The 25,177-nt window shown below is 36.3% G+C and overlaps 1 pseudogene; it reads left to right on the forward strand.

Annotated features, from left to right (window-relative positions):
• The first annotated feature begins 286 nt into the window (after window positions 1-286).
• Window positions 287-24,964, forward strand: LOC138376149 (transcription factor BTF3 homolog 4 pseudogene; annotated as a pseudogene).
• Window positions 24,965-25,177: the final 213 nt, after the last annotated feature.

A 25,177-nucleotide genomic window follows, 5' to 3' on the forward strand; every position in this document is an offset into this window, starting at 1 on the left:
GTAAATGATATGTAAATGATATTAATAATTCTTCAGAAAATATTTGCAGTAGACACATTTTTTGAATAATTAAATGTACATGTGGGTAACTTTAACCTCTTCATTTTGGTTTATATCTTTTTTATTTTCAATATTACTATCATTTTATTTAATAGATGATACATCTTAATCATTTAGGAACTTTGTCTTGTTTCCTTCCTTATTCTCCAATGACCAGTCAACAGATTTCTTGAATGTTCTAGGACCAGAAGCCCCCTTTTTCCTTAAGGTTTTCTAGAAAGGCAAAATGACCCGCAATAAGGCCAAGAAGACGGGTGCACTGGCTCCTCTCTGCTGCCTTGCACAGAAGGAGCAGGGTCTCCCCACCAGCGAGTTTCACAGCAATGCAGCAGTTCCACAAATGGGACCCGTAACACTGGCTCTTTTCTGCTTAGAAAATCATTTCACTCTGGGAATTAAAACCACAGATCCTAGCTCACTGACAAACATCTGCTGTTCATTGATAGCACCATCTGGTATTTCATCTCCTCGTTCTGTTGTAGCAGCTTCGTGTAGCTGCCTGACCAAAATTAATTATTCTATAACAACTTGTTTTCTGGAAGCTCTGGCCAAATAAGGTAACTTTGCTGAAAGCTACTAATTTGATGCTTTCCCAATGCTTAAACGGGCATTCCTGCACCTTCATCTGGTCATGGTCTGAAGTATTTCAGTCCATTATATTTGGGGGAGGGAAGAGAGAAGAGAATGCATACTAATGCCCTGAGAAAGTGGCTTGGGGAAAAAACTGTGTTTATCTGCATTTCGCAAGCTCATGAGCATGCATGGCCCAATCTGAATAATTTATTTAGAAGGATGATCAGGATAATACAGCCTGAGCTGCATCTGTCTTAGGAGCTTAAGGAGTACTCACAAGAGTATTAATGTCTTTTAATAAAGCCATGCCCTTCACCCCATTCAATTAGTAGCGTCTTCAATTATTGATCTCACCATTCAATTTGCAGAAGTGCCACAAAGTTCCAGTGCTACAGGAGCAGCTAAGTCCAAGCCGAGCAATGAAATGAGCACTGGATGAGCTGAGAGACCCTCAGTAAGTCACTTCGTCACTCTGGATGTCAGTTTTCTCATGGATAAATAAATTATCTAACCCATCATACCCCAGATTGTTGTGATGCTCAAATGAGATGAAGAGATCAAGACACAGTGTGATCAGTAATGGTTACAAATCTCATCCATTTACCTTACCTTTCTTTACAGAACAGAACCTGATGAAGTCTGGAAGAATTACTATTGCAACTCTGGAGCAAAACTTTCAACCTGTAAGTATGTGTGGTTCAGAACATTTGTTTTAGGGGTAAATTGTCTCATTCCAGCTCACCTGCTATAAATTTTTATACACTGAACTCTCTTTTCAGAATATACTTTTCTTTTTTTTTAGCATTTGGCTGCAAAATGGTGGAATCATTTCTCACAGCAGCCACACATTACAGTCACCTGGGGCTATTTAAATATGCCAATGCCCAGGCCTCAAATGAGCAGAATCTCTGACAACGTGGTCCAGGCATCTATATTTTTTTAATGCTTCAATTGATTAAAATGCACAGTAAAGAATAAAAATTACTTGTATAGAGGAAAGAGCACCCACTTTGAAGTTAGACGCCCTTGGCTCTATCATTCTACTGAGAGTGACCTTGGGCTGAGGTCTCTGAATATCAGTTTATAATGTGAAAATTGGAGGGGAGAATTGACAACTTTCAGAATTATTGTGAGGTTATAAGATCACTCATGTAAATTGCCCATCCTAGTAGAAGCTCAGTAGATGGTAACTATAATAATTTATATACTGACTTTTAATGTGTACTCTTTTCCTGAGTGTGATTGTGTGTATGTCTCTGTGTGAACATACATGTGTGTCCACATATGGATTATAAACTCTTTGAGGACAGAGACTGTAGCCTAGTTTTCCTCTCAATCCCCTACAGCTTCCAACAAAGTACTGAGATTATCGTAAGTAGACACACAACAGCTATAACAACTATTTTTGATCGATATATTGACAGAAAGAAGATGCAAAAACATTTTCAGCTCATCAAGTATATTTAAAAACATCAAAACCACGTTCATAAACTCACTGCTGCCTTTGATAAAATCCTAAGAGCATTTGATCACCTGAGTCTAAGCTATAGAAAACCTTTTCTATAATCAAGCTGTGAGCCCATCAGCTTAGATATTGCATTTAGGAGAGAGTCTTGTTTGCCCCAAGGCATTTCATTTGATACAGGACTGCAGGAAGTAAGCTGTGCACACATTGTGAAGGCATGGCTGGTTTTCATTTCTGAAAGAAGTAATGCAGGTGTCATGTTCTAGAAACTGGGCTATGGGAGAGGAATCAGTATTAGCTCAGGTGCTGGAGTGCATGAAACTAGGAACTGAATGGGCTCGTGAAGGAGGAATGGACAGGGACCAGAAAGTATTCATTACTGTGTCAAAGCATCAGGAAGCTACTTATATCCTTTCTAGCACAAGCCCAGATCAGTCTTAGAAGTGGAGCAGGGGCCAACTGGGGATAGGAGTAAAAAGACGAAGGGAGGGAGGTCAGATGCAGAGGAGCTGCATTCTCTCTCAGCCAGACGTGCTACATCACTGCATGAGCATCCTTGCTACTCTCCACCCTACATTGGGCAGCAGGCATGGGCTAGAACAGACCAGCAACCTGCAGACACATTCTGTGTGGTCCACATATCTAGTCTACAAGGTATTTGCACAGGCATAGTGCAACTAAAAAGGTGTTACTCTATATCTTAATGGAATTTAGCAACTTCACCTTCTCCTGTGCCCTCTGCCTGCCCCTGTGTAATTTTGAGTTTGAAGACTGAGTTAAGCCTGTTGATACACACAAAGAACAGCTGTTGTCTCCATCAAGCATTGGAGCTACTCTTCATTTTATCACATACTGCAAGCTTCATTCCAGTGTTCTTTAAGATTTTCCCCCAAACACACACACACACTCATACACAAAAGTAACAGTAGACCAATGAGAAAACAAAGATTTGGTTCTTATCCTAAATCATTGTTAGTTAGAAGGTGCCCAATAGCTTGGGATATGTGTCATAAGATGTGCATGGTAGTGGGGATTTAGAGAGTTGTACAGAAGTGTGCTCTTATAAGAAGCCAAGCAAAAGCGGTCTAGAACTCAAGCAAGCAAGACAAAGGATTGGAGCATCCCAAACTGGAGGTCAAGGAAGACTAAGACCCTGAGGTCATCACTTACAATAAGTTGAGTCAAAATTTAGTTGTCTGAGCATAAGGTGTGGGCCAGGATTGGAAGCAAGGTCTATTTCCATCGGAAGTCTCTTCTGTACTGTTCTCTCTACCACTGTAGGGATGACTGTGGGTGAAAGATGGCAGGAGTGGCAGGTTTGGCATATGTTTTACCCGGAAGAGAAGGGTTGTCACCAGCTTCAATTTCAAATATATCTCTAGTTTGAAGAAGTTGCCACTCTTTCCATTCTCAGGTTTCAGAAAAATCACTTTTATAAAGTAATTAGTCAAATAATTAGATCTGATCTAACAAAAAATGTAAAGGGTCATTATTACCCTGTAACTATTTTTATAATGCATTTTTACATTGTGATTTTTACTAATGACTATTATAATATCAAATCCACGACTAACACTGGTTTTAATCCTTTTTGTATTCCTTTCTCATGTTTTCCAAATGCACCATTATCATATTTGTAATATAATACAGTTCTATGATTTTTTTTGCCATATAATGTCATAAAGCTTTTCTCCTAGAAAAGTAACATTTTTATATTCATAAAGATAATATTTTTCTATGACAAAGTTAACATTATATTAACATTAATATAACATTAGCATAATATTTGCATATATTAGCATAATATTCATTTACACAAATATAACATTCAATTGCATTTACCTAAGATGAATTACCTAAAATAGATTAAGTACATTAATGCACATTTCAGCTATTTCCAATTGTTTGGTATTTTTAAGAGCCTTCCTACATCTTTGTAATTATTTCCTTACGATAAATTCCATAAATTGGATTACTGAAACAGTGATTCTGAATACAAAACAAGACTTGTTAAGTTAACAAGGAATTTCCCCACAAGTTTTATATTTTAATAACAAACTTTCCGGTAAAGTCAGCAAAACACAAATGATTTTACCCATTTTACAAGCAGAAAAACTGAGCCTAAGAGAGTTTAAGTGGCTTGCCCAAGTCAGATGAACTGTAATAAGACCTAACAAAAGTCTTCTAGTTCTTGGCTTTTCCTTCTATGGGCCCAGCACGCTTCCACTGCACCACTCTACTATCTACTTGGCTTTTCCTTCTAAATAAGAGAAATTAAATAGGGTTTTTGTTTGGCTGTGTTTTATTTTTTAATTGTCACTACAATTTTGCAAATTTATAATTTTCCCATTTTTGTTATTTTTTTAGGCAAGGTATCAAGAGAAGAGAGAAGAAAAATTTTGTTTAGTGAATTTTAATAATAATAAAACCCATAACAAAGTAATGATAAAATTTATGATAATAGCTAATTATCATAATTGAGTCCTTTGATATTCCAGGCACTGTGCTAAGTGATTTACATCAGTGATGTGTGCTGTGGCCAGAGAGCTGATTGTGTGCACATCCTCCCAGCTTGAAGTGGTCCAGGTGGGAGCATTTATGCATGGAAATCAGCAAATGCTGACCTCCCCCTCACCCCATGAGCTGATTGTCAAACATTTACTGGCACACCACGCAAAATGAATTATTTCATTTAATGAGTGTAAACAAGCCTACAGAGCTTTTATAATAATACTCCTCATTCGCAGGTGAAAAGACTGAGGCCCAAAGAGGTTAGATAATTTCTGCTATTTGACAGTTATAAAGTAGCAGATTTGGAATCCAAATTAAGCAGTCTGATGCCAAAAATTAATATTTACCCACCAAACACTATTATTTCCTATTGATCCAAAACACTGCAGATGGCTAGAGAATACTCAGGCACTGATTCTGGGTTGAACATTTTAATTTTGCTTTTTTTCCCCAACCTCAAATGGATGATAAGGCTCAACTTTGAAAGCATCTTGCTGTATTGCCCCAATCCCACTGTGACTTTTTGAGGCAGGTTGGTGGTAAAAAAAAAAAAAAAAAAAAAAAAACACAAACTCACTCCACTTTTTATGAATTTTTATGAATCGTGTATTATAAGGGCATGAATATCTCACCCAAGGTGACTAAATGAGCTAACAGCCCATATAGCCTACTCAATCCATCAGGCTCTGTTTCCTGTGACCAATGAGCTGAAAACCTGGAGGTGACTCAAGCAAACAATGGAGGTGAATGCTCAGCCTGTTTTAGCAGAGAAATGCCATGTAACTCCACTGTTGTATTTGGTATTGAACAACCATAATTTCCTTTATAGACATCATAACTTACATAACTGGTTGATTACGTTTGCAGATGTAGAGAAACATAAGCATGTAAGTCACCAATGGATAGTAGCAACTAATAAAAGGCAGCTATTTGAGTTGATTATCCACAGTATGAAAACAAGTGTATTTGATATGTCAGTTTCAGGCATCATGGAAACAGTGCTCAGCATTTTGGGGGGTTTGGGCACTACCTGCAATTATATGAGATGGGGAGGTGGTCTTGTTTTTTTTTTAAAGACTAGGACTTTGAAAATGATTTTAATAATTACAAATGAGCATTCCCTTTGAAATAATTTCCAGAAACGTTGTATAATTAACATCATTTGACATTTTTAAAACATTTTACACCTTCAAAAAGGTTATGGATATATATAATATAGTCATGGGAATATAATTTTTAGAGAAGTGATGTAGCTACTCAAGCTCATACAGTTCTCCAGTGGCGGAAGAACTGAGGCTTTCTGACCTGAAGTCTAGTTTGTTTTCTATTCTATCAGTACCACATTGTGTCTCTGGATACAGGTGTACTATTTAAGGTACATAAAATAGACATTCAAACTGCAAAGCAATGATCTTTAGGAGAGCAGGCATGCTTGTCGTTGATTTTTTTTCTTATTTACCTTCCATCCATTGACTTCAGAAAGCAGTCAGAGGACAATTTTTCAGTGAAATATCCCCAGATGTATAATTTGGGATGAAAGTTGGAGATCACTATAATTTGTGATGAAAGTTGGAGATCACTAATGCAATTTCCACTTAATAGCTCTTAAATTATCTCCAAAAATTTCTCACCAGTCTCACACTAAATATTTCTAGAGATGAATTGTTTTACTCTCTTTTGCAAATTGTGAGTCTAAGATTTTTTTTCTTAATATGAGTCAAAAATTGGTCCTCTTCTACCTTGATTTAGAACTTCCATCTACAGTTACACAAAAGTCTAGTTATGGGATGTCAGGAAGAATGATGGATTAGGTGATTTGGACATTCACTCCAGCTCAAAAATTCCACCTGAAAACCTATTAGACATTGGAATTCCTTCATCTAATCCCTGATACAGATTTTTCTTAAATACACCTAACTACCTTTTTCCTAAATACTCCAGATAATGATGATATGAGATGGAGTCCATGTTCCTCACTAAGCTGAAAATTTTTACTTTGTCTTTTCATTGGGCAATAATGGGAAAAACCTTAAAATTCTTCAAAATGTGCTAAGCCACAACTTCATTCAGCATGTCTGCTCTTATTGGGAAAAGTAGTAGTGAAAGTTTCTTTAAATAGAGACTTATTTCAAGAAAATCTGCTGGAGATGGTTGCTGACAATAACATATTTAACGGTTATTTAATGGTCATGGTAATTTACTTAATAGAGAGAGAATGGAAAATTGGTCAAATGTATAAAATAAGTGGATAAGAACGATTGAGAACTACACTCTGTAGCAAACAAAATTGGGAAGTATCAGTCAATAAAAGGAATCACTGTACTTTAAAAAGGAAAAGTTTGCAAGGTTAGTTAGTGGAAACAAAATTAATAAATTTAATAATTATAGAAAAGGTCACCAAGATACTATGGAAAAACAGACAACAGGAAGCAAATGCTGCAGAATTCCTGAATTTGGGTCACTGAAAAAGTGGTACAAACCAAGTAGATTTAGGTCCTGATTCATAATCAGCTGAACTGATTCTTTCTCAGTGGCTCTTGGAGACCCCCACCTCTGAAAACAATAGTACAATAATAAAAGCCATGTGTATATACAGTCAATAGGCACTGTTTGAGTCCCAAGTTTGATAGAGCAAAATCCCACTTTGCTCACTTGGAGAAATGTGTCGGGAGAGTTTGGGAAGTATTCCTTGAGTATAAAAAGAAAGAAATAACAGGGGAGTAGATTTTGATTTGTGATATCTTAATAATAGAAGAGTTCCACTGAACCATGTGTTAGGGAACTTCATGCCTATTACAGAGCTGTTGGATCTGCAAATTTTACTCATGGTCAGTGTAGATAAAAACCAAATGTCTTGTGATCTACATTGCCTTTCATGATGTCTGATACTACTGTGGCATGAAGAAAATCCCAGATGCAGCAACCATTTAAATTTGAAAGCCCATGGAGGGGATGACTAAGAAGGGCAATTTCTTTTATCACAACTCAAGGTTAAGAACACTTGGGCTTGGCATTGCTTACTGAGAAGAAGCATCTGAATATTTAGTGTGTGTCTATGTTAAGATAATCCAACAGAGATATTTGAACAATACATAAAAGAAAAAATACAGAAAGGCGGTACATGGGCAACATATGTAACCTGCAATTCTGTATCCCCCATAACAATAAGATGAAATAAAAAAAATAAAATAAATAATAATAATTACTTATTAATTCCTCACCCCAAAGACAAAAACTGATACTGTTTTGCTGTAAACACTTCTAGTTCTTTCATATATGTGTGTGTGTTTCTTTGTCAATTTTGGGGGTAGAGTATACTGCAGCTACTATTTTATGAGCTGCTTTCTCGCTTAATACATCATGAACATTTTTCAGGTCATTAAATATTCTTTTAAAATTTAATTTTCCATAGCTGCATTATTTCTGCAATTTTTTTAGTCAATGTCCTGTTATTGGATCATATGTGTTTTCCTGTTACTCACATTATCCTTGTTCATAAATATTTGTGTTCGTCTATGACTATTTTTTAGGGTAAGTCCCTATCTGGAGAAATACTGGATAAAAGAGGACGAACATTTTTAGCTTCCAGTACTTACTGTGAAATGGCTTTTTCCACGATCTATTGCCAAACTGGATATTAGCATTTTTAAAAATGGAAATTCGATGGGTCAAAAACAGCATTTGATACAATTTTTCTCTAATTACTAGTGAGAATGACTGTATAATTTGTCCATTTGGACATTTTTCTAGGCTGCTGGTTTATGTCCAGCAGAACAATTATAATTTGTCACTGGACTAGAGCACCCAGATAATCACTGACTCCAACATTCCTCCTTAGTAGTGATACGAGCGGCTAAAGTTTGCAGCAAGAACAGGAATCAACCACAGCTCTGAGAGTGGCTTGCTACATAATCTGGACAAATTAATTCTTCTCCATACCCTATTTTCTTCATCAGAATAAAAATAATCTAAATGCTGTAGTCTACATAACCTTACATTTTTGGAAAGGATAGTCTTATCCTAATCTAAATACTATGTTCTGCATCTACAAAATGAATTTAGAATAAATGAGTTAATGATCCAGATCCTCTTAGGCCTCAGCTACCTTCACATCCACATTGTGTTATTTAAGGATGGCACCTGGGCATATTTATTTGTCCTCTCACAGTCCTGAAAGCATCCAAAGTGGGAAGAAGTTTACAATTCTAGTTAAGTATATATAGATGCTCAGAAGTTACTGAGCACTTTCTGTGTGCCAGTCATCACACTAAAGACTTTATGTGCATTTTCTCCAAATACCACACACAAAGGTTCTACAATCTCCGTGGATTGTCATTTTTTAGATGAAAGTGAGGCTAGAAGAATTTTTCATAATCTGCCCAAATCCATGTGGTTAGTAGGTAATAGAGTTGGGCCTCAAACCTTGGTTATCTGACACCAACCCTAACACTTGCTCTGAGAAACTTGGGATCAAAGCATGATTTAAAAGCAGTGCACCACAGCTTCTCAAATACAGGGAATGTGTAATACCAGGCTAAGTTCCTTCTGGCACCCAGGATATCCATAGGCCATCTTTTCCCCGCTATCAAATTGATGTGAACTCAAGACATGCATATAAAATATGGTATTAGAATCTAATTGTATAATAGTTAAGAGCATTTATTAGTAAGCAAAAAACAAAAGCAGAAATTCTCTGTAAAATGCATTATAATGATAAATATGATAGACTGTTGACACTATTTGCATTGAAAATTTGAAACTATAGAGTGTTTAAAGATAATTTTCAAACTTCTTGTTTATGAATATGCAAACTGAGATGGCAATGAGAAGGTTAGCAGAGACAAAACCAAGGATTAGAATCTAGGTTCTTTGATTCCCAGTCCAGTGCTTTTTCTGCTAAAACATTTTGCAACTTTTGACAAATGATGAATATTCTTGGATTTAGGAGATAAATACACAAAAGCAAGGAGATGTATCATGAAGACATTTCACTTAGGGATTATAATAGCATAAAATTGAAAACAACCTAAATTTCAATCAATAGGACATTTGATAAACAAGAGTACATAAAAACCATGAATCCTACCCAGCCATTCAAAATGATGATATAGAGCTCTGTTTATTGTCCTAGACAGGTGAGCATGATGTATTATTGTTTAAGGGGAAAAAAGCATATTACAAAACAGCATGTACAGCACAGCCTGCTATGGATGAAATTGCATACTTACATCCATAGATGATGTAGTTTTTATGGGATTATGAAGATTTTTTTTACTTTTGTCTATTCCCTTTACTGAATATTAAACTGCTTATAATAGGAAGTGTTGTAAAAAACAAAATGCTTTCAAACAAAAAAGCAGTTCTGATTCTCTGTGCCTTATTAAACTGTCTACATCAGTGCTTGTCAAACTTTAATCAGCTGGAAAATCATGCTAAAATGCAAGTTCTAATTCAGTAGATCTGGGGTGGGGCCAGAGAATCTGCATTTTTAACAAGCTCCCAGGTGACACCAGTGCTGCTGAATGAAGAATACTTTGCATTACAAGGGTCTGGGTTAGTTAATTACTCTTCTAGGCCCTTTCAGCACTCACTCCATATGTAATTTTTGGCAATCTTGACCTGAAATTATTTTCCTTTGTTTATTAGTGCTGTAGTGATTTCTAGGTGAATAGGACCCTGGAGTTTTCTTATTTTTCTTGCAGTTAATAAACATAAACACTGGGGAACACTATTTTAAATCGCAGAACACCCATTATACAACAGGAAATACTATTGCACAATTGCCTCTCCCATCAGATAATTTTTATCTTGATATCTTGACTGAGGATGTAATAATGGCATTGATTGTTTAAATGTATAAGCAACTGAGGAGTAATTATGATTAAAAATAAAACAACAACAGTAATTGACAGACTGCTCAGCAAGTGAAATGAGGTTGTAATATGAATGCTGATTTTCAACATTTTTTTAATGTATTTTCATGAAGATAATTAAAATAAAGCATTTTAAGAATGACTGAGTATTGCAAACTAGTACAACCTCTGTGGAAAGTAATATGAAGATACCTCGAAGAGCTACAAGTAGAAGTTTCCAGCAATTTGATCCAGCAATCCCATTACTGGGCATCTACTCAAAAGAACAAAAGACATTCTGTAAAAACGACATCTGCACTAGAATGTTTATAGCAGCACAAGTCACAATTGCAAAGATGTGGAAACAACTCAAATGCCCATCGATACATGAGTGGATCAATAAAATGTGGTATATGTATACTATGGAGTTCTACTCAGCCACAAAAAACAAGGATGATATAACATCTTTTGTATTATCCTGGGTAGAGCTGGAACTCATTCTACTAAGTGAAGTATAACATAAATGCAAAAACAAGCACCACATGTACTCACCATCAAACTGATATTAACTGATCAACACTTAATATGCACATATGGTAATAACATTCATTGGGTGTCAGGGAGATGGGAGTGGGGAGGAGGGGATGGGTATATATACACCTAATGGGTACAGTACGCACCATCTGGGGGATGGACATGCTTAAAGCTCTGACTCGGGTGGGGCAAAGGCAATATATGTAACCTAAATATTTGTACCCTTGTAATATGCTGAAATAAAAAAAAATTTTAAAAAAAGAATGACTGAGTATGGCAATGGCCTAATATTTCTCATATGCCATATGAAAAACAAAATTTTAAAACACTGAACTTAGGGGAAAAAGTTGGGTAAAATAAAATCCCTTAGGAATTATAAGGTAATCAACAACAGTAAAGCAAAATGTGACTATTAGAGAGGTTCGATATTTATTAAGTGCTTACTTACTATGTACCAGGCTGGTCAAGTTGATTTATATGTATTATTGTGTTTGACATCTTATTTAAGGCTTACAGAAGTTCAGTAACTTGCCCAGAGTAACACATCTTGTAGGTGATAGTCAGTATTTTGATTTACTTGTTTGACTCAAAACCCAAGATATTAACCACTTTGAGAGTCATTCAACAAACTGAGTACCTGCCTACCATGTACCAGGCTTTGTTCTAGGTAATGAAGAAAATTTAGTGGATGAATAATACAAAAACCTTGCCTTCATGCAGTTTATCTTCTAGTGAAGATAAAGGAATATTGTATTTACATTGGACCTTAATCACTTAGTTGTATAGCCCTAAGTCATAAGTAGAAAAGCCACTTTCTTCTCTGGGCCCCAATTTCTTCAACTATAGAATAAAGATTTTGTACTAAGTTCATTTCAAGCTCCCAAACCTCTACGTCCATGAAAGCTTTAAAGCATTTTATGACTGTTTGCAGTTCTTGGTTCCAATCCAAACCCTCAGTAGGCCACTTCACCCAGGCCTCCCGATTTAGTGTCTTTAACTGGGTTTCCTTTTCCAATAGTTATTATTATTGATATTATTATTATCAATGGCCACAAATGCAAGGTCAGGTTGCTATGGAATGAACTTTTCATCTTTCTGCTGCAGTGTTTATGCTAAATCCACTCCGCAAGTCTTCTCCTTCTGCCTGAGCCAGACTGAGGATGGCTTGTCATCTTGCTTATAGGTTCTCTGCAACTGTCACAGATTAGACCAATACACTTGAGTCAGGACTTCAGGTATGAGAATCAAATGCTGTCATTGGAAATTATTGTTGAGAACTCCTCAGTAGTTACCATGAAATAAAGCAGTTTACCCATCTGCATCCCAAAAGGCTTTGATGAAGTTTTTACTTATGCTCTTTTAGGAGTTTCATACCTAAATTTTTCCTGCTCCTTATGGGAAAAAAATGGGCAATACTAGAACCGGCATGAAAAGAACCTGGGAGTATATTTTCTGTATAACATTTATGCAGAAAATAAGTGTCAATGAGCAATTCAAGCCTCTCTTGATTTGCCAGTGCTCCTTTCAATCACAAATCCATTCACCCCAATAATAATGTGTCTGACTGCATACTATAGGTTGGACCATGGGAATACAGAAACTATGATTAAATAAGGGCCTTGCGTTAAAGAATTGATGTGATTTCTCAAACATGCAGAATTATGGAACTGGAGTGGTTGTTATAGATTGGATTATCCCCCTCCTCCAATTCATATGTTGTAGCGCCAGCCATCAATGTGACTGTATTTGGAGATAGGGCCTTTATGGAGGTAATTAAGGTTAAATGAGGTCACAATGGTAGGGTCCTATGCTGATAGAACTATGTCCTTATAAGAAGAGGAAGGGACACGCCAATGCTCTCTCCGCAAGCACAGTGAGGAAAGGCCATGTGAGAGTATAGCAAGAAGGCAGCTGTCTGCAAGCCAGGAAGAGAGCCCTCACCAGAAAGCCAGAAACTGACCCTGCTAGACCTTGATCTTGGACTTCCAACCTCCAGAACTATGAGAAAATAAATTTCTGTTATTTAAGCCACCTAGCCTATAGTATTTTGTTATGGCAGGCTGAGCTAACACAGTGATGTTTAGCATTTTAGGTAATTTTAGGCATGAAAAAGGAATGCCAATAAATCTGTATGTTTCAGGAACTCATGTATAGGAAAGAATGGAGATGCAGCCATGAACTACGTGTACTTGGTGACCAACAAATTTTGAAGCATATAACAGTAACTGGCTTTATAGGGAAAAGGCATAAGAATCACCTCTGTGGGTTAGGGAAGGCTATTGCTGCCTTTTGGTTTGTAAAACCTTGCCAGACCCTGATATTTCAGAATAGACAAATAAAAAAGAAAATATTACATATATTGTCACCTATGTGGAATAAAAATAACTTGAGTTATCTGCTATGGAATTATTTTTCTACTTGAATAGAGACACAGTCTATCAATGTCAAGTTTGCTCTAATTATCATTCCTGTTGAACAAATAGTCTCCTCAGTTTCAAATATGTGACTATTAGAGACAAAAGTAACACTTTTCTTGCCAAGGAAGACTCCAAGAATTTGCAAATTGGTCCCAAACTTTTCATACTTCCTTGGGAATGGAATAAAACCTAACTAAGGTCATCAAAAGTCCCAGTTTGGGTACAATGAACACTATTCTGGTGATGGGCACACCAAAAGCCTTGACTTAAAAATTATACAAGATATCTATGTAACAAAAACATTTGTACCCCCTTAATATTTTACAATTTAAAAAAAAAGGAAAAAAGTCCCAGTTCACCCAGAATATGCCCTCTTTATGCCTGTTGTCTGGCATTCCCATTCAATTAGCTCCTACCTTTCTTTCCAAAAAGAATTTCCATTTGAATAACAAATTATGCAATTACCTCTGTTTAACCAAAAGAACATCTTTGCATGCACCCATTCAGTTCCAGTAATAAGGAATTTGTCTGGCCTTTGTCCCAGGTTCCTGGTATGGAGCTTCTAAAACTCTTGGAGTATCTCAAGTGATAAGTGTCCTTTTTACTTATGAGCCTCTTGACTCGCACCTGAGTTTATGCTAATGAGATGAGATCATTCAGGATGGGGGCTGGTTATCAAAAAAACCAATCATGTGATTAGAGGTTGGAGCTTTGAGCCAGCCCACCCTGAGGGAGTCCAGGGGGGTGAAGATTAAGTTCAATCACATGGCCAATGTTCAATCCACCATGCCTACATAATGAAACCCCAATAAAACTCTAGACCCAGAAGCTCAGTGGAGCTTCCTGGTTGGTGAACACTGATGTGCTATGAGGATGACAGGCCCTGATTTCATGGGAAAAGAGCATGGAAGCTCGACATTTGAGTCCCTTCTAGGTCTCATCCTATGTATCTTTTCATTTGGCTAGTCCTGATTTGCATCCTTTATAATAAAACTGTAATTGTAAGTAACATACTTTCCTGAGTTCTGGCCATTGTTCTAGCAAATTATCAAAACCTGAAGGGGTTGTGGGAACCCCTGGATTTGTAGCCAGTTGGTCAGAAGTATAGGTGGCCTGGGAACCCCTGAAGTATGGCTGGCTTTTAAAGTGAGGGCAATCTTGTGGAGTAGTGGTCCCCAACCTTTTTGGCCCCAAGGAATGGTTTCATGGAAGACAATTTTTCCACGGACTTGGGAGTGCTGGGGAAGGTTTAGGGATGGTTCAAGTGCATTACATTTATTGTATACTTTATTTCTATTATTATTACATTGTAATATATAATAAAAGAGTTATACAACTCACATAGGTTGGGGACCCCTGTTGCAGAGGACTGAATCCTTATATGTGGAGTCTGCACTAACTCCTGGTGATTGGCAATAGAATTGAGTTGCATTATACCCGTTGTTATGAGAATGTGTACCAGGAAGAGATTTTGTCAACAAAGGAAACAACACTTTTATGCCTACTCACTATAGTTAAATTCTACTGCCAGAATGGACATGTTCATATATTCTGAAGCTTACTAATATAGTTTTTGCCTTAGAATGAGGGGTAGAGGGGGTAGCACAAATAAAATCAAATTAAAGCTCAACTGTATGTTTCAATAAATTCCTATTTCTGGCACAGAAAGACAGAATACATATTTAACAGGCCATGGATAAAAGTCACATGGCCACAAGGAGGAAAATGGGTGAAAACAACAGACTAGACTGCTTTTCAGGTGGTGGGTATGGCCAACCCTCTCTGGAATGGGAGCCCTCACTTTCCCCTGACAGCTAGATACTAATTCTACAAGGGAGCAGTGACAACAAAACCTGGCTGCTTTAAAAGAGAGCAGCGTGATTAAGAGCAGTATTTCTACATTTTGCAAGTGTACTGGTCTGTGTGTTCTTGGGTTTCTTATTGTAAAAAATGCTTCAGGCCCTCACTTTAATCTCCTTTGGTTGGACTTCACATAAGCAAATATCTGTGATCCTTTCTGTAGCCACAGCAGCACCAAACTGAGCTGCTGAAGGCTTTGTTTCCTGACTTCAGAGCACCTGAATTCAGAAGTCAGAAGCTCCCCTCTCCTCAGGTGGAAATGGAGGTGGCCACAGGTCCCTTGTTAGAATGCAGCCTTCTCTGAGAGCCTGGCTGGAGCTGGAGATACCGACAGACAGGGAGGGGAGAGCCTGAGGATTGAGAGAAAGAAAAATGAGGGACTAGGGCAGGAGACCAGAGGACTTATGGACGGTCAGTAGATGGGTAATATGTTGGGCTCCTTCAAGAATCCAGTCTGCTTTAGAGCTCAGGCCAGAGAGGTCTTTCCACAGTCTGCAGGAGACGGTGATGAGGGAAGGGAACTAACAGGATCAAGTTGAGGCACCCTATGTAACAGTCACATGTCCCACCCCTGGAGTCTGAAAGACATATTCAAATCTAAATTCTGTTGCTTTCTTTTGCTGTGTTGTCCTTTTAACCCCAGTGAGTCTGGGTCTCTTCAGCTATAAAATTGGAATAATAACAGTTCTGGGCTAACGGGGTTACTGTGAGGAGAGGAGACACTGAATGTGAATTAAATTTTTTGAAATATCATAATTATTAGTATAGTTAGCTCATATCATAAATATTTTTGAGGAGCTACTCTGTCCCAGATAGCACACCAGCATTTTCCATGCAATATCTTATTTAAGCCTCCTAATATCATACTACATGGTATTTTTTTTTTTTTTTTTTTTTTTTTTGAGACAGAGTCTCACTCTGTTGCCCAGGCTAGAGTGAGTGCCGTGGCGTCAGCCTAGCTCACAGCAACCTCAAACTCCTGAGCTCAAGCGATCCTCCTGCCTCAGCCTCCCGAGTAGCTGGGACTACAGGCAGGCGCCACCATGCCCGGCTAATTTTTTCTATATATATTTTTAGCTGTCCATATAATTTCTTTCTATTTTTAATAGAGGTGGAGTCTCACTCTTGCTCAGGCTGGTCTCGAACTCCTGAGCTCAAACGATCCGCCCACCTCGGCCTCCCAGAGTGCTAGGATTACAGGCGTGAGCCACCGCGCCCGGCCTCATACTACATGGTATTACCTCCATTATGCAGATGAGGAAAGTGAAGATTCAGAGAAGTTAGATAATTTGCACAAATAGCAAAAAGCAGAAGAAAATAGCAGAAGTTGCATTAAATTCCATGCCTGTCCCTTTCCAAAACATGGAGGCCTCCACTGTATGTCATACTACATCCAAGTTTAAATATATAAGTCTATTTTATACTTAAAATAACATTAATTCTGTCTATTTGCTTATTTTCTTAATAAAAATGTCAAAGTAAGTTAGAAATTTGAATTAAGAAAAAAGAACAAGACAGAAATGTTATGTATATATGACATTGTATATAATTCATATATATTATAATTTGTATATTATAATATATATTTATATATATAAATGCAATGTTCTCCAGAGCATTTTGAAAGGACCAAGAGTCTCACAATATGATATTCAAAATATCCAAAATATAATCCAAAATTACTTCAAATAAAAAGAACCCCCAAAAGTACCCAATTTTCAAGAGAAAAGACAATTAACAGATGCCAGTACAAGATATTCCAGAGGTTGACATTATCAAAGACTTTAAAGAAGCTATTATAACCAGCTCTAGGAATATAGGTAAAATGCTTAAAATTAATGTAAACCTATATAAATTCTCGGCAGAGAAATAGAAACTATGAAAAAGAATCATATTTGAATTTTAAAATCAAAAAATTTAATATCTGACATAAAAGAATTCATCAGATGGGCTCAATTGAGTAATGAAGATGAAAGAGGAATGAGTTATTAAACTTTAAGACAGAACAATAGAAATTATCCAATCTGAAATAGAGAGAGAAAAAAAGATTGAAAAAATGAGCAGAGCCCTGTAGAACAATATTGAAAAGGTCTAATATTCTTGTCATTTGAGCCTCACAAGGAAAGAAGAAAAACATTGCTATTGAAAAAAAATTGAAGAAATAATGGGCAAGAACTAAAATTTATCAGAGTGTAAAGAGTAAAGACCTTCTTGCAACCCTCATGTAACAAAGACACAAGGGAATGTATTTTTCATAGCCTGACCTAAACTGACAGTTTTCTTGATAAATTCCAAACTGCAGTGTCCTTTTCCGGGACTTACTTAACTTGAGAACATCTTTTGAAGACTGAGGATGATTAATCTTTTGAACACACTTTTCTGGACTTTAGATCAACTTTTCAAAAATTGAAAATTACTTAGTGGAATATCTTCTTTGCCCTTAAATCATATTTCCTGTTTCTCATTCTTTTTCCTCGTATTTCCCATCCTTATTCTCTTTAATGAATAAAAATCTTTGCCAACTGCCAGAAATCTAGAGTAGTCAGATTTTTGGGTGGTCTCTTTTACTGTAACAGAAATAAAGCTTTCTCTCTCATCTCTCATCTGGTGTTTGTGCAGATCTTACTCTAGCATCTCAAATACCAGTCTATACTAGTTTCCCTTTTATGAGAAGAAACTAAAAACATATATTGAATTTTCTCCTGGTCCACATTACATTCAAAGACTTCAAAGAATTTTCCTTACGAAACTGTTTCTTATATACTAGACCTTCGTCACCTCTTACCCCGATAACTGCCACAATGTCCTGCTCTTCCCCTATTTCCAATCTTATTTTCTTAAAATCCATCCAACACAGCTACCAGAATGATATATCAAAAGGAAAACATGACCAGGGCAATCCACAGTTAAAAATCTTTCTGTGTATTTTCGTGAAACCAGTTCTTTATCAGATATATGTTTTGCAAATATTTTAATCCAATGTGTGGCTTGCCCTTTCATCTTTTTCATGACCAGAAATTTTTCATTTTGATTATTATTTGTTTTCTTCCTTTGCTAATGCTTTTGTGTTCTAAGAAATCTTTTCCTATCCTAAAGTCATGAAAATATTTCACTAGTGTTCTAGATGTCTTATGGTTTTAGCACTAATGCTTAAGTAAATGATCCATCTCAGATTAAATTTTGTGTATCGAATGAGATAGGAGTCAAGTTTTGTTTTCCCCATACAGATATATAAATATTCCAAAGCCAATTCTCCTCCATGTATGATAGTCTCACAATATTACTTTCTTTTCCACCTTAATGGAAGATTAATGGTCTGGAAGACTAGTCATTACTACTGTTATGAAATAGGTTTTGATTTATCTGAAATAGGGCCTGTTATTCTTTTGCATTCACTTCTAAAATCTTATTTTGGTAGAAAAAGCCTGGCCAAATCAGCTTCAATTGCATTCAGACTTCAAAGTCATTTCATAATTGCTTTTAATCAGCTCTTTAAAGCTATAGCCTCCAGATAAGTTTCTCCATCTATCTTTCTTATAAAAGTGATTATTAATAAGAAATAGAAGATTATGCCTACATTTAACTCATGTCATGGTATAAAAGCATGTGTATTTTGAAACTGAAAAATACAGGATGCATGTTTCCATAATTGCAAATACACTCCTGCCTCTTTTCCTTCTGCTAAGAAAAATCATTCTGGAAATTTCCTATTGATGGCTTACAATCTAATGTACAAATAATGTGCTTAGAACATTAAAAATAGTTCTAATAGAATGACAATGGATTTCCTTTTTAATGCATATAATGAGAAGCTTTCCTTAATGCTTTCACCATAAAGTGTCCACTTATGTTAAAATCTAGCGTTGCCTGTAAATTTCATAGCAAAGTTGGGAAGAACTGCGCCTGTAGCAAAGATCCTAAGCAGTACTGTTAGCAAAGCACTGGAAATATCACCAGTTCCTGTTACATTTTTCCTTCTCTTTTGTCTTGGCAGCTCTATCATCTCTACCATATATAACTTGATTCTATAAATTTATGAGAAAGATTAAAAGTTTGAGAAACTTGCTTCATGGAAGGCCTATAAAGGTCTTCATCCTCCACTTTGTCTACTCCAAGTCACTTTGATCAATTTCTTCTCTCAACTCCTAAAGCACCTGTGGGGAGTTCTGGGCTTTAGTATACCTGGTCTCATTAGGGTCCCTTCACAGATGGTTTAACAGCTTGAAAGTTGGAATCATGTCTCTTGCTTCTTTGACAATCACCAATGAGCTTAGCCTAGTATGTTAGACATGAAATGGGTGTCTAATAGGTACTTATATATTGATTACAAAAATAATAATTTTAGCTAACATTTATTGAGTTCTTATATATGCCAGGCTTAATTAGTCCTTATGACATTTGAATTATATTATTATCCTATCTTATAGATGAGGAAACTGTTTTTTAATGAGGGTAAGTGGCTTGCCAAAAGTCACATGGCTAATAACCACAATAAAAGAAGTATACCACATTTTTTAAGGCACTAGACAGAGGCTACCATCCACAGTCAGTAAACGCTGTGAGTACATTTGTAAGTCACAATTCCTATTAACTGTTATTTCCAGAAATGTAACTGTAATTACAATATTAGGATAGTAATCTGTTGAATTGTTTCGGATAACAAGACAATCCAGACAGACTATCATTCACTATTCCCTCAAATTACTACAGAGAAACAAATAACTACTGAGAGTCAGCAATGAAAGGACATAGAGATAATAAGTTCATTGTTCTTCCCAGCTCCATCACCCATTAGCTTCACCATAACTTCTAGTTCTTAAATATGTGTATAAATTAATGCCTTCCCTTAGGAATTTATATCCCACCATCAAAATGGAGGGTTAAGTTTGCCCAGGGCCAGCCTCAGTTCATTCTGGCGGGGCTTAGGCAGCTCTAAAAGAAGTGGGAATCTTTTTTTTTTTTTTTTTAGAAGTGGGAATCTTAAAATATCATGAGCTGGTATGTTTAGATGAACAATGTTGTATAAATGTGGCATTAATGGAGTTGGGATCTGAAGACAAAAAATAAATTTCTCCTTTATAAGAAGCTGCCTCTGATGGAAGGCAGAGGTTTCTTCTGCACAATAAACTGCTAAATGGATAAACAAAATGTAGTATATCCATACAGTGGATATTATTTGACAATAAGAAAAGAAAGGATGAAGTACTGTTACATGATATAATACAAATGAACCTTGAAAACATTATGGTAAAGTGAAAGAAGCCAGTCATGAAAAATCACATATTATATCAATCCATTTACATGAAATGTCCAAATGGGCTATATGTATAAGCCAGAAAATAGATTTGTGGTTGCCTAGAGCTGAGGTAGGGAGCAAAAACTGGGGGACAATGAGAAGTATTGCTGATGGCTACAGGGTTTTTGGGGGGAGGACAAAAATATTCAAATATTAGTCATGGCAGTGGTTGCATAACCTGTGGACATACTAAAATAAATGAATTGTATACTTCAAATTAGCAAATTGTATGCTATAGGAGTTATATCTCATTAAAATGATTGTTTTGTTTTGTTTTGTCTTTAAACGATCTCTTTGGAGATATGGCTGATTCCCTGGCTGGAGCAGGGAGGATAATTTAAGCATGGAACTTCTTGTTGGACCAAAAAGCAAGTAAGTGCTCAAATATGAATGTTTTTATGTGAAATAAATGCAGAATTTTCTTGAAGAGGTGCCTACTGGCCAAATTTGAAATAATTTGAGTGAGAAAAATAAAATCATAATGTATAGGAACAACTAGATTTAAATAATCCATGAGTCTATGGTGATGTTAAAAATAAATGCTATATAAATATACAATGCATAGAAAGAAAAGATAAAACAAAGGAAAAGCTCTTTTTTATAAAAGAATGTTTGATAGCAAAAGTAGTAGGAATAAAGGAATTAGAAAAATCAACATTTTATAACCCCTGTTATAATAGTGATTCAAGCAAGAATCAACAATAAATATAAAAGCATTGGATGGAAAGGCATTGGACAACAAATTCACATTATCTGAAAGTATCACTGAACAGATTACTGACTAATTCCAAAGGGAAAATTATAAAATGGAGCAGTCTGTCAGTTGCCATCTTAATCAAATGGTCAAACTTCCATTGTCTGTTCTGATATCCTGTGTCTTCTCACATGAGCACTTGGAGACACACATCATCTTTGCGAGATTCTTGCCAGAGACGTGTGTTCCAAATTTAGCCAAGATCTAGCAGTCAGATAAATTCAGAAGGTAGAATGTTCTGCAGGACATCTAGCCAGGAATTGTCAAAGGATGCAGTTATGAAGAAAAAAGGGAGATGAAAGGAAAGTTCTAGGTTATGGGAGACTAAAAGGGCTCAACAACAAATGCTATGTATATATTTTAAAAGGACCCTTATTTTAAAAATAAGTAAAACTATGAAGGACATTTTGGGGGCAGTACTGAAAATTTATGTATGGACTGCATGTTGGATGGTGTTACTGAGTTAATGTTGATTTTCCCAGGTATGGCAATGGCAATGAGGCTGTTTAGGGAAAAAAAAAAATTCGTATTCTTGGGTCATGCATAGTGAAGTATTTAGTAGAGAAATGTCAAGATGTCTTCATGCTACTGTCAGAAGATTTGAAAAAAGGGAAGTATGAGTTTATATATATGTACATACGTGTATGCATGTATATGTATGTGACAGACAGCTATTGTGGCAAGATGTTAAGGGTAGTAAAACTGCTCGAGAGGTGTACAGGTATCCATTATATTTTTTTTAAATTCCTGTTTGTTTTAAATTTCCTATTTAAATACTAGCCTATTGCCTATATTACTAATCTGGGCATTTAATTCTGCACTAAAATCTGCTTTTTTGTGTCTTGTGTATTTTTTTAATTCTTTACAGCACTAGTAAAATGCCCACACCATTATATTTGAAGTATGAAAATACATAATTGCCAAGAAGAACAGTAATCTTTATAGAAGTTGCCTTTAAATTTTGTCCAATTGTGGAAATAGAACATTCCAGAGAGATCTGAAATTCATAAGTAGAAAAAACTTATGTCATTAAAGATATCTCTTTTGCACCATAAAAACTCTACTATGGAGAATGGAATAAGTTTTCCTATGATCTCAGTATGCTAACATTCTCTGCCCTACTTCCTCAGTGCAAGAAAGATTTTCTGTAATAAAAATTGGTCCCAGAATGGATTAATGTAGATGAGATTGACCAAGTACAATGCTAATCATGATCTCTGGAGTTTAACTTTTCAATTCTATAGGATTTACAAAGAAAAAATTAATTTTTCCCCAAGATAAATGTATTAATATTTAATAAAAACAAAGCCAGATTACAATGTTAGTGAAAAATAAGGACTTTACATAAAGCCCTTCTATATTTGAACAAACATACTAAATTGAGTAGCATAAATTCCCAGACATGAAAAAGGTGTGAATAAAAGGAAATTTTTTAAACTGGTAAAATATTTTGTCACTGGACTAAAAAATCTCCAATGAATGTGTGCTGGCAAAAGTGACCAAACTGCTATTTTCAGAATGTTTATCTTTGCAGCTGTTGATAGACTTGTGAGCATGTGTTCTATCAATGATCCGGGAAATTGGGAATGATATACAGTAATACATCTCTCAAAGACCAGTAATAGCCATGGAAAAATGTAGGGCAATTTTTGTTTTTTCCCATCTCAGACCATATGGGGAATGACTCTTCTCATTTTATTAGCTCTACTGTAGCTATTCCAAAGATGGTTACAAGAGTCAAATTAGTAGACTGAAAGTTGGCCCCTGGGAATTGGGAAAGTAATGTTTATATTAACCTGGATAGGCTAGACCATGCTGCAGGAACAAAGAGAACCTGACATATCAGTGGCTTAAGATAATAAAGTTTTACTTTTTGGTTTACAAAATTTCTAATTCAGGTTGGGCAGCCCTCCACCATGTTATAGCTTCTCCATCTGAACCATGGGCCCTCTGAGACATGATTACAAAGGCGAGAGAGAGAGAGAGAGAGAGAGAGAAGGTGCCAAAAGTTGTTTACAACAGCCAGGTCTTGCAGTGGCTTTAATCCCTCCTACTCATCTTTTCTTGGCCATAACTCAGCCATTTGACCTTAACCCAATTGCAAGAGAGGCCGGGAAATGCAGTCTTCCTGGGTGTCCAGGAAAAGGAAATGATGTGGGGATTGTCTCGTGTTGCTTTGGCCACAGCATTCTCTCTATTGGAATAGTTACTCTTACAGGGTGAGTCCCTGGGGTACCCAGTGGTCAGTTTTTCACAAATGTGGGAAGAACGTGACTACGAATGAAGCCATCACAGAAGAAAACCAAGTAGAGACCGTGAGCTTCTGTCCATCACATTGTTATAGTCTGTGGAACTTATAATGACTGGGAGCTAATAAATAACTCCTATCTTTTTGTTCTTGAATTCAGTTTGAGTTGAATTTATGCATTTTATAACCAATAGTAATAACTAGCTCAGAGCCCTTAAAAAGTAAGCCCCATGCTTGCTGAAGGTAGCTTCATTCATTTATTAATCAATAATTCAATTGATGATTAATTGGCAAATATCATGGGTATATACTATACTGTGCCTAGTAAACTTCCACTTTTATGTCAAACTTTGTCTCAGGATTACCTCTTCTATTAAATCTCTTCATTACATTCTTTGCCTGGTTCTATCAATTATCTTAGAATTCAGTAAGCAGTATAATATAGTGGATAAAGTTTAAAGATTTAAAAAGTTCTCTGGAATGTTCTGGGGTACAGATTTATACCCAAATTGTTTCTATACAATAGAGACTCTATAGAGTCTGTAGTGAGTTAGTTACCTGAGATTAAACCCAGCTGCTATTTATAGCTTTGTGATCTTAGGCATGTAATTTAACCTCTCCATGTCTTAGCTTTATTAACCATAAAGTGGAGATGATATAATGCTATTGTGAGTATCAAATAAGTTGATACATCTGAAGCACTTAGAATAGTGTCTGAGGGTGGGTAATTATTCAATAAACATTAGCAATTATTGTTACTAATAGACTGCAAGCCCTTCAAGGACAAGAATAGTGACAGTTTACTGATTTCACATATATGCATCTAATGTCAGCTGGTCAGCTCCAAATCCCCTGAGTGCCAACCCTAGAGCCCCTCTCGGTGCCTTTCCATTCTAACAAGATGGAGAAACTATCACAAACAAGGAGAAACTCGCTGAATTGGAAGAACATGTGGGCATCAGTAGGCAAAGAACTACTTGCACAAAGATGATGATTCATATTCATAGAACAGCTACAGAGAATGATACAAAACTTTGATTCTGCTCAAAGAAGTTAAGGGTCAATAACATCTCCGATATTGAAGAGGTGAATATGTGTACATAACAAATAATGATGATCTACTTTAACAGCCCTAAAGTTTGGGCATCTCTAGCAGCAGACAACTTTCACCATCACAGGCCATGCTGAGACAAACCAGCTGAGAGAAATGCTACCCAGCATCTTAAACCAGCTTGGTACAGACCCTTTGACTAGTTTAAGGAGACTGAAAAGCTCTGTCCAAGTAACCTATGGATAGGAAAGCACCACTTGCTGCTGGACAGGATGATGATGACAGTGAAGCCCCAGATCTTGTAGAGAATTTTGATGAGGCTTCCAAGAATGAGGCAAACTGAATCGAGTCACATTCTGAAGAAGATAAAACTTGAAGAAGTTTCTGGGAGCTGCTATTTCCAATTATGACTGCCTTTTAAACTGTTTTGTTTATGTATCTGATAAAAATCTAGATCTCTAGTATTTTTGAGCCCAAGCCCCTTGGACATGGCAGCTCTTTTCAGTTTTTGTTTATACATAATTCATTCTTTGCAGCTAATTAAGCTGGAAAAAAA

Source organism: Eulemur rufifrons, chromosome 28 (genome assembly GCF_041146395.1).
Source record: "Eulemur rufifrons isolate Redbay chromosome 28, OSU_ERuf_1, whole genome shotgun sequence".
NCBI classification, from domain to species: Eukaryota; Metazoa; Chordata; class Mammalia; order Primates; family Lemuridae; genus Eulemur; species Eulemur rufifrons.